This window comes from Papio anubis, chromosome 6 (genome assembly GCF_008728515.1).
Source record: "Papio anubis isolate 15944 chromosome 6, Panubis1.0, whole genome shotgun sequence".
Lineage (NCBI taxonomy): Eukaryota > Metazoa > Chordata > Mammalia > Primates > Cercopithecidae > Papio > Papio anubis.
In genome coordinates, this window is record NC_044981.1 from 6596442 (window position 1) to 6609702 (window position 13261).

General features: G+C 46.1%; 1 long non-coding RNA gene across 2 annotated transcripts in view; it reads right to left on the reverse strand.

Annotated features, from left to right (window-relative positions):
- Positions 1 to 13261, reverse strand: part of LOC108585349 — a 56681-nt gene that overhangs the window by 26075 nt on the left and 17345 nt on the right. The window contains exon 1 of one of the 2 annotated variants that reach the window (XR_002521411.2): positions 9821 to 9865. The exons of the other annotated variant lie outside the window; for it this stretch is intronic. This is a non-coding gene — a long non-coding RNA (uncharacterized LOC108585349). Of the gene's footprint in view, positions 1 to 9820; positions 9866 to 13261 lie in introns of those variants that run through there. 2 annotated transcript variants of the gene reach the window in all.

Genomic DNA, 13261 nt, shown 5'->3' on the forward strand with positions numbered 1-13261 from the left:
TCCAGGGAGCTATCAGAGTGCAGCACTTCCATCCTGGAGTCAAACCATCCACAAACAAATGCAAGAATGCAGAAGGGGGCTGGAGGCAAGAGCAGCAAAGAGGCAGGCCAAGGGTCAGGGAAGGGCAACTGTGAAATAACGAGGTGATTTATACAATTTACTGTATATTTCAAGGTAGCTAGAAGAGAAGAATTGCAATGTTCTCAACACAAAGGAAAAATAAATGTTTGAGATGATGGATATCCCAATTACGCTGCTTTGATCATTGCATATTGTATAGAGGCATCAAAATACCATATATACCTCCAAAATATATACAACTGTTACATATCAATAAAAATTTTAAAATAGAACTTTAAAAACTAACCGCGTGATTTAACACTGGAGCGAAGAAAAAAGACTAGTTTATATCTGTTCTGTAAGATTCATTCATTCATTCAATCACTCATTCTCCGAGTTTGTACAAAAAGTTCAAGTTCCAAATCTACATACCTACTGTGGAGGAAAAGGGCTCCTCAGGAGCCAAGGAAACACGGTCGGTCACTGTATTCTAAGCTGTGACTTCTAGTCACGGCAACGTACTTTTCATTGACTGATGAGAATAAACATTCAAATGGACATTCAGAAAACTGTTTCTGCCAGGTGCAGTGACTCACGCCTGTAATCCCAGCACTTTGGGAGGCCAAGGAGGGCGGATCATATGAGGTCAGGAGTTTGAGACCAGCCTGACCAACATGATGATACCCCATCTCTACTAAAATACAAAAAATTAGCTGGGCATGGTGGCGGCAGGCATCTGTAATCGCAGCTACTTGGGAGGCTAAGGCGGGATAATCACTTGAACCTAGGAGGCGGAGGTTGCAGTGAGCCAAGATCGCGCCACTGCACTCCAGCCTGGGAGACAGAGCAAAACTTCCTCTCAAAAAATATTAAAATTTAAATTTAAATTTAAAAAACTGTTCCTGGTCCTCTTGTTGTTGGGTAAGAAACCCAATCTCATCGGAAGATGCTCCTCTTCTGACCTCCATGCTTCGAAGGTCCCCCTTCAGAGCTGGCCCAGTGTCAGCCGTGGAATTCTTGCTGGGTTCAGCGTTTCCTTTGTCTCTCGGGCCAGTCTTCAGGTTCTGACAAGTGGGTGAATTTTCCCTAAATTTTCATGTAACACAAAAGGAACTTCTGTGCTAAGGAACTTTGTGGGGGGTGTGGTTTCTTGCTTGTGGCTTGGGTCCTGTCACTTATGTTCCTCTGCTGAGCTTTGCTGGAGGAAGGATTGAGAACACCTGCTACAGCCACAAGCCTAGAGGAGGTGTGGGCGAGCAGAGCTGCCCCGGGGCCCCACTCAGGACACCTGAGCGCCAACATCGGACCTGCTACCAATAGGCTCTTGTGCCTCATTCCGATCACCGTGGGGAAATACAAAAGGGCAAGGGGTAGGGGCAGACCTTAGTCTAGATCAGGATTTCTCAAACTTGGAACTACTGATATCTTGAGACAGAAGATTCTTTGTTGCGGGGATTGTCCTGTGCATTTGTAGGATGTTTAGCAACATCTGTGGCCTCTACTCTCCTACAGTTGTGAGAATCAAAAATGCCTGCAGACATTGCTACATGTCCCCGAAATGGGGCATGCAGCCTCTGGTGTAGACCTGTGATGTGTAATCCAGAAGCCACATGTAGTCACTAACCATGTGACTAGTCCAAATTGAGATGTGCTTTAAGTATAAATGTACACTGGATTTCAAACATTAAATAAAGAACAAAAAAGAATATAAAGTAACCCATGAATATTAATATATTACATTTTATATTATTTATATTTTATATCGATTATTTGTTATAATGATACTATTTTTATACATCAAGTAGATTAAAATATATCATAAGAATTTATTTCATCTCATCTCTTTTTTTTACTTTTTATAATGTTGCCACTTAAAACAATTGAAATAACACATATGGTCCCATTGTGGCCACATTAGATTTCTACTGGCCAGCGTGGGACTAGACTCAGGCTAAGATCCTCCCAATTCAGGCTAAGGTCCTCCCCATTCAGGCTAAGGTCCTTCCCATTCAGGCTAAGGTCCTCCCTGCTCAGGTAGTCCCAATTCTCTGTGAATGAGTTACTACTGCAGGAATAATAAATCATTTTCCAGCACTATCTGCAGGTAGCTGAGGCGTAACAGAGTGTGGACACAGAATCCCATCAGAAAATTTCCAAGGTGTGTTTGAAACTCTCTCTCTTCCATACTAAACTAAGCAAAACCTGCAGCATCAGCGTTTAGAGGCAACACCCTTCTCCATCCCACAGAGGAAGCAGCCCTAACTGTCAACATCCTGTTCTGGCAAGCCCATGGATGCAACAGGCCCTGGAAAACCCCATGCAGAGGCCTGGGGAAGCCAGCCTCACTGTGGAAACTTTCCACTCCCAGCTACCCATAAGTAAGAGAGCCTGGGACCTGCACTTCTCTGTAGCCAGGAGAGCCAGCTCCTCATGGGAATTGGTGGAGTGCTTCATGATTTACTATCTTTCCACACACATTACCTTTCTTCATTCCTACAACGGTCATGCAGCTGTGAACTAAGGTGTCTCCATTTTACATGTGACCAGTAGAAATTTTGCTCCAGAAACGTTTATTTCTCCTTCTCCTTCTCCTTCTTCTTCTTCTTCTTTTCTGATGGAGTTTTGCTCTTGTTGACCTGGCTGGAGTGCAATGGCATGATCTTGGCTCACTGCAACCTCCACCTCCCGGGTTCAAGCGAATCTCCTGCCTCAGCCTCCCCAGTAGCTGGGATTACAGGCACCCGCCACCATGCCTGGCTAATTTTTGTATTTTGAGTAGAGATGGGGTTTCACCATGTTGGCCAGGCTGGTCTCGAACTCCTGACTTCAGCCGATCTGCCCGCCTTGGCCTCCCAAAGTGCTGGGATTATTGCCAGTGGGCCACTGGCCCACTGTGCCTGGCCCATTTCTTCATTTTGATCAAATTAAATGAATTCTAAGCCCAGATGCCACGAGAGTGGTCAGAAATTCAATCTCAGCCCTTTCTCCACTGTCTCGTCTCATCCCAGCTCCTGCAGTTAGTTGTTCCAGAGGCAAAAGTCTAGGGTTGTGAGCAAAGGAGAACATGCATGGTGGCTTCTCTGGTTTTCCTCCCTGGTCATCCTTACTAGATCATTGTCTTGGCCCACCTGGTACCGCAAAGAGCTCTGTGTGCTGCTCACAGGATGCACCACCCCTTGCCAGGTTTGGCCACCTCTGGGAGCTCTGACTGTGACAATCCAGGACTCAAGTTCCTAGTGACCCCCCCTGAATTTTCAACCCACCGACTCTCCCCTAGCCTTGGGAAAGCAACCTGTCTCATCTCTGCTGGGCAGCTAACTCCCCTTGAAAACAAAACCAAACCAAATGCACCAGCCTCAATGGTCTTGTCCTCACATACACTCCATCCTTAGGCACGAGCTAGCGTGATCTCCTGAATGACTTTAAGCTTTCAAAATAAAATCCAGGAGGGAAAATCTGCTTAACACCTACAGCACAAACCTCCTAGCAAGATGAGGAGCTCGAAGGCCGGGAGGCTTTCTGGGAATGGAGGCATAAAAAAAGACAACAGACAAAAGACAACTTAAGATCTCTATAAACGATGTTTTTTTCACCAATGGAGAAACCAGGACTCTGCAAGGTCAAATGACCTGCTCAGGATTACAGTTCTGTTAAGAGTCAGAGGAGGGACTCAAACCCAGGACCCCTGACTCCATCTAAACATATCATGAGCAGCTCCTATTCCATGCTCCACCCTGAAATCACTGAAGAGCATGGAAAGGTATCTGTCTGCTCTGCTTCACCGTAAGTTGATGACTTAGGGAGATCCCCAGGCCCTCAATTCTAGTCCTAGAAACTCCTTCCTCAGAGGAAATGCTCTGTTCCCCACAACCAAGTTAGGGCACACTTCTCTGACTCCCTGGAGCATAGCTGGACCTTGCTGGAACATTTCAACAAGACCTTGTTAAAGAGGTGATATTAACACATTACTAAACTAGATATTCTGATTTACAAGAAATGTTTCTCTCTCAACAATCTACAAAAATGTTTCTGTTTTCTTTTAAAAAACAAAGTATTCAGAGAAACCCACAGGAGCTTCAGGGGTTCTGCAAAGAGGTAATTCCAACTGCACTGTTTTCAACCGGGTGGTTCTGGATAGAGGAGTTCATTGGGAAAGCCGGTTTAGAGGAGGTGTGAAATGTAGGGTTATCTTAACAGATGGAGTGCTTCTCAGCCAGGATAACTAAAGGGCTGATCAAAGTACTCTATCATAAAATTATAAAAGGAGCCCTAAAGTTAGAAAGCATCCTGGACATACTAGTAGGCCCAACTGGGGGACTCTGCAGGAATTGTCACGTAGAGTGTGAAGTTTATTAGAGCACCAGAAACAAAGAGCTGGGACTTGATGTCCCCACAGGAGATGAGAATCACAAGACCTAATATAACTTCTAGAAAATGTGTTTGGCAAAGGTTTCTATTGAACTTTAAAGAAGAAATGTTCTACTCTACTCAATAAGCTTACCACATGCTGCACAGCTAATGATAGAACTGGAAGGATCTACCTATAAAAAAAAAAAGCATGACTTATAAGACATGAGAGAATATAAAACACACACACAAACAAAAATCAAGTAATTGTAACTCCTTAGAACACTAGATGCTTGTTGAAAATGACAGCAACAAAAGTTGTTTCACAAACACGAAGTTGAACCAAAAAATCCCGACACAAGAGTACACATTCAATGATTCCATGAATATAAAGTTAAAAACCAACAAGACCAGCTGTGAATAATCAGTATGGCAGTTCTTCAAAAAATTAAAAATGGAATTGTCATATAATCCAGCAATTCCACTTCTGGGTATATTCCCAAAAGAATGTAAAGCAGGGCGTCAAAGACATCTTTATACACCCGTGTGCAAAACAGCATTATGTACAACAGCTGAAGGACGGAGGCAACTCAAGCGTCCATCAACAGATGAATGAGTAAACAAAATGTGGTGTATCCACACAATGAAATATACTCAGCCTTAAAAAGGAAGGAGATTCTGATACACGCTGCAGCATGGATAAACCTTGTGAACATCAAGCTCAGCGAAATAAGCCAGACACACAAGCACGAATGCTTTATGATTCCACTTGCATGAAGTACCTAGCGGAGTACTATCCACAGAGACAGAAGGTAGAACAATGGTTGCCAAAGGCTGGGAGCAGGGGAAATGGGGAGTTGTTTAAGGTGTACGGAGTTTCAGTTTTGCAAAATAAAGAGTTGTGGAGATGGACGGTGTTGAGGGTTGCACAACAATGTGAACATGCTTAATGTCACTGAACTGTATACTTTGAAATGGTTAAGATGGTAAATTTTATGTTGTGTGTATTTTACCACAATTATTTTTTTTTTAACCAAAGGGAGGAAATACAGGCAAACTAAGCTATGGAACCTGGGAGCTAGTCGTGTTCTATAGTTTAATGGGAGTGCTGGTTACGTAAGCCTTTTTAGTTTTTGAACTTTCATCAAACCAAATATTTAGAATTTTGCCAGTTTTCTCAATGCATGTTATGGTTTAATTAAAAGTTTTTTAGTTTATAGGAACAAAAATTAAAACCTACCTATATAAGAAAGGCCACAAGGATGAAAGAGAATCTAAATTCTAGAATGATATGCTATCCTATTAACTTTTGCTCACATTTTGTCCCATAATAGCTTCTGGAGCTCCCAAGTTTAAAAGCAACTCTGATTTTTGTTTTTATTGCCACTTTGGTTAATGAGCAAGAACAACCACCCCCAAAAGAGTCCATTTTTGTTTTTAAAAAGCTTTCTCTTAGGAGTCCCTCCCACAAGGCTGCTCAGCACAGTCCAAGCTCAGTCAAGCACTTCGAGTACAAAACAACTTGAGTGCGTGGAGATCTCACTGTGTGAGCTTTGTCGGGATTAGGTAAATCACAGGTGCACCCTTACCTGAACCAGCCAGCAGCTTACTCATTAATCAAGTGCTTAAGAAGCTGTTGCTCCAAGTTCCCCTCTCAGCCTGGCAGACTGGTGTCTTTGGACTGGTTCCCAGTTTGGGGCCCCCTCAGCTCCCCTTTTCCACTCTTTGCCAAAACTTCTCCTGCAGGTCCTGTCTTATTCTCTTCTCTGCTGGATTCCCCATGCGGAGTTGGCCTTCAGGTTTCTCCTCCCTGTGTTTCTCCAGCTTTCTCTGACTCCTGCCTGCCAGGCTGCTCTCAAGGCTCAGGTTGTGATCTGAACCAGTTTCTCCACAAGGAGCCCCAGGTCTGTCCTCTCTGAATCATCGTCATTCTTTGTAAAGCTTTTCTTTCTACTTGGATCCTATATCCCTTCCCGCACCTGCCCACGGTCCAAATGCAGCATGGAGCTCACCAAAACCAGCTCTGCATGTCATTCCCATCTGCTCAAGCCTTAAAAATAATAATACTGACTTCTTACAATAGAATAAGCCCTGCATCCAAACAATCTAATGCTCACAACATCTTCATTTTACCAGAGAGGAAACTGAGGCTTGGAGAAGTAACTTGCCTGTGAGCCTATAAAAGTGGCAAAGCTGACCAGGTGTGGTGGCTCACGCTTGTCATCTCAGTACTTTGGGAGGCCAGGGTGGGAGGACTGCTTGAGCCCACGAGTTGGAGACCAGTTTGGGCAACAAAGTGAGATGCCTCTACAAATAATTTTTTTTTTAATTAGCTGGGTGTGGCAATGTGCCTATGGTCCCAGCTACGCAGAAGGCTGAGGTGGGAGAATCACTTCAGCTCAGGCAGTTCAGGCTGCATTGAGCCGTGATCACGCCACTGCACTCCAGCGTGGTTGACAGAGCAACATCCGATCTCAAAAAAAAAAAGAGGTGGGGGGTAAAGCCAAGATGCAAAGGTTGCCTGGATTTGGTGTGCTGCTTATTGCACAGGGTAGGGTATGTTCGAAGCCTCGTCTACCTTCTGCTGAGCTGAAGTCCTACTGCTGGGTGCCATTTTCCCCAGGACACCATGGCATTCAGATCCTGCTGGCTTCCTCCAGCCACTGTTAGAAGAACATTAACAGCAAATCGTGGAATGTCAGGGATTCAAATAACTCTTTAGAGGCCCTCTGATTACATCCTTTTGTTTTAAACATCACATATAAGCCCAGGGCCCTCTGTTTACTTTTGATTTTACCCAAATAGAACCAACTAGGGAGCAGATGTGTGCAGCTCAGCAGGAATCCAGCTTTGGGGAAATACTAATGTCTCCGGACTTGGGGCTGGCTTTGTGTGAAATGCTTGGTTAGGGGAAAGGGGCTCCCTGCTGAACAACACCAGGAAAACATCTCCCAAAGGCACCTGTGGCATCTTTAAGCTGTGGGTTGCAGGGGTGCCCATAAAACAAACCCTCAAGGTAGAAAATATGCATATTATTTCAGACCCAGCTCTGTCCCCTTGAGGAAACCAGCACGAACAGCCAGCTTTATCCTCTCCTGACAATCCCTTACAATGTGGGAGCAGGGCCCCAGGGTTCCCACAGGGCCTGAAGAGGACATGCCCAGGGCTCCTATAGCCTTAGAGAGCTGCTCACACAATCTGGGGCTGGGTGAGCACCATCAGGCTTATGGAGAGAGACTAGGCCAAAAGTTCAGGCCAGTTCTGTTGAAAGAGAGAATACTTTTTTGAAAAAATTGTATTTCTTCAGAATTTGCTCAGGATTATCAGAAAAGAGAGAAGGAAAAACAAAATCTTTCGTCCTCTAAAGTTGAGCAGGGAAGGGATGGGGAAAGATTTGTTTCCTAATGACAGCCTTTTGTAACTGAAGATCTAAATAAGGAAAAAAAAAAAAAAGAAACTTCTTTTCCATTTCTACAAGAAGTGGCCAGCCAGGAAAAGGACTTCTTGTCTAACCCTTCTCTGAAAATGAGGCTTATTCAGTCAGATTTCAACCCAACCTTCTCCATTTTCTGCCTCCATCACCCTTCCGGGGACAGAATTTAGCAGTGGTCTGCCACCCCAAGCCGCCGCTCCCACAGGAACTGCCTCATTAAGCTCTGTGACCAGTAACTCCCAACTTAGGAAAAGCTCAAGAAGGACCATTTTGCACTCTGCTTTGCGCTGTCTTTTTTTCCAAGAACCTCACTATTTAAAACGTTCTAAACTTGGGAACACTAACTTCTGCACTGTTTCCCGTCGAGCCACAGAGCTCACACTAGCATCACGCTCTCCCTTTGCCAGATCTGAGCTCGCTGGAGGAAAAATCAAGTTCCTCTTTCAGCTTCTTTCCTTCACTTCTGGAGACAAGCTTCCCAGCTACCAAAACAGAATGTTTCCCAGGTTTTCCTCCCACACCTATGAACTTTGTTCCTTGATTAAATCCTAGTTTCCCCTCTAAACAGAACTGGACTATGTCCAACCAATTTCTTCAGCTTCTGCAAACATTAACTCAGCAGATGTTTTTTTCAAGAGGTTTGTGTTCGGCTTTTGAGTTGGTTCCGGAGGCTGCCAGTGGAAAGTCTGAGGGGCGTATCAGCAGCATTTTACCCCATCCCCCGCATCCCCTCTGGCCAGCCGGGCAGGAAAAGGAAGCCTGTTTGCGTGCACCAGCCTGCTGACAGGCCTTTGCCATGCGCTGTGCTTTCCTCTGTAGACACAGAGGGACTGAGAGGGAGGAAGGATGAGCAACTCCTTCCCAAGCTGTAGGGTACATGGCTCCAAGAAACGCTCCTCGTCTGGAGTGAATGTCGGACCGTTTTCCTCTCACAGCCAGCCACATAAAGCTGCCTGTCTTCGGACATCTTTCCCCGACGCTTGAGCAGGATGCAGGGAAAGGGGCCCGCTTGCCCTGAGGAAGGAAACTCTCCGCAGACCCTCCAGGAAGGCAGGCCTGGGGCGCCCGTTCCCCGGGGAGCCTGGAAACTCACAAGGCAGGAGCCATTAGAGGGCAGCACGTGCCTGTCTCATAACACTGAGCAGGCTCGGTCTGGTCGTTTTTTTTTTTTTTTTCTTCCAATTACAGGGTGTTTCGAAAAGCAAAAGTACTGTGGCTCCAGCGTCAGCAGAAAAACAAGTTAGAAAGACAGGCGGGGGAGGGGGGAGTCCCTCCAACTCCAAAGCTGTGACACTGCTCTTGGGAAAGTTAGGCTGCAGCCCCTGCGCGTGCTAGGAAGATACGTGGAGGTCCCAACACATGCTGTCCCCTTAGAGGCCCCGGGGCCCAGCACCCGACCCAGCGCCTAGAGCCGGTTGGCAGAGAGCGCGCTCGGGAGGCTTGGGCGCCATGCCCTTTGGGTCACTTAGCTCTTCAGCCTCCTGGAACGCTAGGACAAAGGAGCGCCTTGGTGCTGGCAGAAGCCTGGGGCACGGCTGGGTTTTACAAGGAAGGACGAAATCCGATCCCAGCAATCGGGATAGATCACCGTTGCCCGTCTCTGAGGTGACCCAATTCAGGGACCAGCCGCTTGGCCCTGAACACACGTGTGTCACAACCCCAGCTCGTACCCCGGCTTTGCCAGAGAGGTAAGAACGTGGCATCCCTCCCTGGGGCCAACGCGAGCGCCACTTGGGCGGCCCTTGCCAGGGCTGCTCTGCATTTCAAAGGGTCCCTGGGGCATCCAGGATTGGCCTCTGCCCCTCCTCCCACGGCACCATCTCTTCTTCCCACCGCACATCTCTTCCTGATTCACCAAGGGGTTCCACCCCAAGGAAGAGCTCTGGCGTGCTGGAAAAAGCCTGGGGCAGCACAGTGGGCCTCCCCTCGGTCCGGGTCACCAGAGGCAGGGAGGGAGGGAGGGGGCTTGTGTAGTCTTACTATTCATTTCTCCGTGCAAGCTCCTCCGGACAGCCCTGAATTCATGACGCCATCTCATTGGAAGACCTTTGCCCCTCAAGGACCTGGGCAGATTAAAGCATCTAGCAGAGGTAACAGGTGACCAAACCCCAGCCCTGAGGTCTCACCACCTGCTCACAAGCCTAGAGCTGGGGTGGTGGGGTTCTTACTGCCTTCTCCCCACCCCGCTTCTCATTGCATTTCCTCTCCCCCACCCTGGCCTCGGAACCCAAGGAGGCGAGTCGTTAGCGGGTCCCTTCTCGCTGCTGTTGTCCAATCTGTCACCGTGCCTGACGTTTCTTTAGGAAGTGATTACTGTTCGTTGCACACCATTCAGAAACATTTCATTTTCAGATCCTGCCCTCTGCACACTAGGTGCTAGGACCTCGGCAGGCTCTCTGAGTGGCCCAGTTCGGTACACTTGGTCATCAGCATCTGGTCTGCCTCTGCAACTCTTCCTTCTTCCTCATTCAATTCATTGGTTTCAGTTGACAAAGACTAGGGAGCCTTTAACCCGGTGGCGTGCTAACCATAGAAATATCACTCACAGTCTAGCATAGAGTGCGCCTGTAACTGAATGGGGAACTTCACTTCCTTGATAGTGCTTCCAGTTTCCAATAGCATTGGGCTAGGTATTCGGACTGAATTTCCCACTGACAACCGTGTACAGGCTGGATAAAATATAAAACAACTCACAATCTTTCTGTTGAAATTGTCAAATAGTAAGAAGTAATATTGGCTGTTGATCCAGGGAGTCATGAGGGACTGTGAGTCATCACTCTCTAATCCTATAGGCATCAGAAACAAAATCATGGGTGCAGTAATTCAAAAGTCAAACTGACACATAGTTTTCATGAAATTTTCCTAATAAATTATCCCAAAAAACTATTCAGCTGGACAAAGATTATATTGCATGAATATTCATACAATATGTTTTCTGGTAGACGAATTCCACCTAGTCGACAGCTCTGTTAGATTCCTTTGGGGCCCTCTTGTCTGCCTTGCGACTGCACCATTCCTATACAAAGTGCAGAAAGCACCTGCCTTTGTTGTTTGCAGCCATAATGGAAAAAAACCATGCCATTCCACTCTACCCTTCCAATGTCCATAATAAACAACTATCAGATCTCTTGACCTGATAGATTTTTAGTCACACTCACCAAAAAGGCTTCATTCTTCACTGCTGTGATTTTGGGCACATTCTTCACCTCCCTGAGCCTGTTTCCTCGCCCCTAAGATGGTAGTAGTATAACTACCCCATAGTGTTATGGTAAAGATTTAAATAAGATAATGCAGAGAAGACATTGAGTGCCACATATCAATAGTAAGTGCCCAATTAATGTGTTATTCCTATTGTTTTAGTGTTATTATCAACCATAAATGGTTGTGATTGCCATCTTGTTTCAGAACATATTCAATGTTTGAATCTCTCTGGAAACACTGCACCAAGTATTCAAACTTTTTCAAAGTGAGACATACTTCCTCATGAAGCAGCCCATCCATCCTTGGACAACTTTGACTACTGTGAAGTGCATCTCTGTGTTGAAAATGAAGCTTGACTCCAGTGACCTTAGTCCTCTGCCTTGGAGCCCAATGTCTGATTTCTCTTCCTCATTATTTGAATACTGTTATCACATCCTTTTTTCCCTGCACTAACCATGCTTAATTCTTTTTTTTTTTTTTTCTTTTTTTTTTCTGAGATAGAGTCTTGCTCTGTTGCCCAGGCTGGAGTGCAGTGGCACGATCTTGGCTCACTGCAACCTCTGCTTCCTGGATTCAGGTAATTCTTGTGCCTCAGCCTCCTGAGTAGATGGGACTATAGGTGTGTGCCACCATGCCTGCCTAATTTTTTGTATTTTTAGTAGAGATAGGGTTTCAACGTGTTAGTCAGGATGGTCTTGATCTCCTGACCTCGTGATCTGCCCACCTTGGCCTCCCAAAGTGCTGGGATTACAGGCATAAGCCACTACATCTCGCTTTTTTTTTTTTTTTTTTTTTTTGAGATGGAGTCTTGCTCTGTTGCCCAGGCTGGAATGCAATGGTGCGATCTTGGCTCATTGCAACCTCTACCTCCTGGGTTCAAGTGATTCTTGTGCCTCACCCTCCCAAGTAGCTGGGATTACAGGTGTGCACTACCATGCCTGGCTAATTTTTGTATTTTTGGTAGAGACGGGATTTTGCCATGTTGGCCAGGATGGTCTTGAACTCCTGACCTCAGGTGATTCGCCTGGCTTTGCCTCCCAAAGTGCTAGGATTACAGGCATGAGCCACTGCGCCCAGCCTCATGCTTAATTCTTTCGACCTGTCCTGGTTGGTCTTGACAAATGTGGATGTTTGGCCATTTCCTTCTTGAGTGTGGTGCCTGACCAGCTGCTCATTCCAAACATTGTATTTCTCTAAAGTCTAAACTCAAATCAGCTTTGTGGGGTCCACATCTGCTGGTGGCTTCTTTTACCCTACTTTTGACTAAAACCCTGTTAAGTCTTTTTGTCTGCTCAGCTACAGCTCCCTTATCCTGGTCCTGTGCTATTCATTCCCCCCCGCCCCCAGGTGAAGACAGTGGCATATTTTCCTGTTAGAATCAGCCTATTTCCGTGCCTTCGAAGACGTTTTGGATCTTGATTCTGTCCCACTAAATGTATGCTAGTCTCTCAACATTCATTAACCAGCAAATTTGGTAAAGAGTGACCTTCATGACTTCCTACGGGTAACATGATGGAAGTTTTGGACAAGACATGGCAGAGGAGCCCTTTCTTGTCAGGGCCCAGCTCTGATATTCAGAGCCTGGCCCATCAGTCACCTCCCACAGGCTGCCTTCCCTGCTGTGCACTGTCTGTGAGGCATGTTCTGCCTAGTCTAGGCCTTCACAGCAAGGGGCAAGAGGGATGTCAACAGTGCTTGTAAACCGTGAGAGGGACGGGGTATGGGGTTGCATGGGATGCTGAAGCACAGAGGATGCTTCAAGGGCAGAAAAAAAAAAAGGAGTGAGCAAAACAAGGATGGTAAGGAAAGAAAAAACCAGTTAGGACAGTAATTGGGTAAGTTAGAAAGAGAGGAGGGAGAAAATGTTGGAGGAAGTAGGTAGGGATTAACAAAGAATTTTCTAAATGGGCAATAGAAACCAATGTAACAAAGATGGCAAGATGGAAATAGTCAAGGGCATTGGATAAGGCAAAACCCTAAAGCAAGAGGGGACTGAAAGGCCGCCAGACCGAGGAGAAGTTCTCCAGGCCACCCCGTGGCCATGGGGATTCTTGAGTTGCGGGGTTTCGTGCTGGAGCAGCTGAAAGCAGCCTCACTCGGACAGAGGAAAGAGCTTCCCAAGACGCATTTTGATTCTAAGAATATTGATTTCACGGAAGGATGTTTTCATGTTCTGAGAATCTTTAGACATAGGAAATGTACACATCGGGCTTTGCAGAA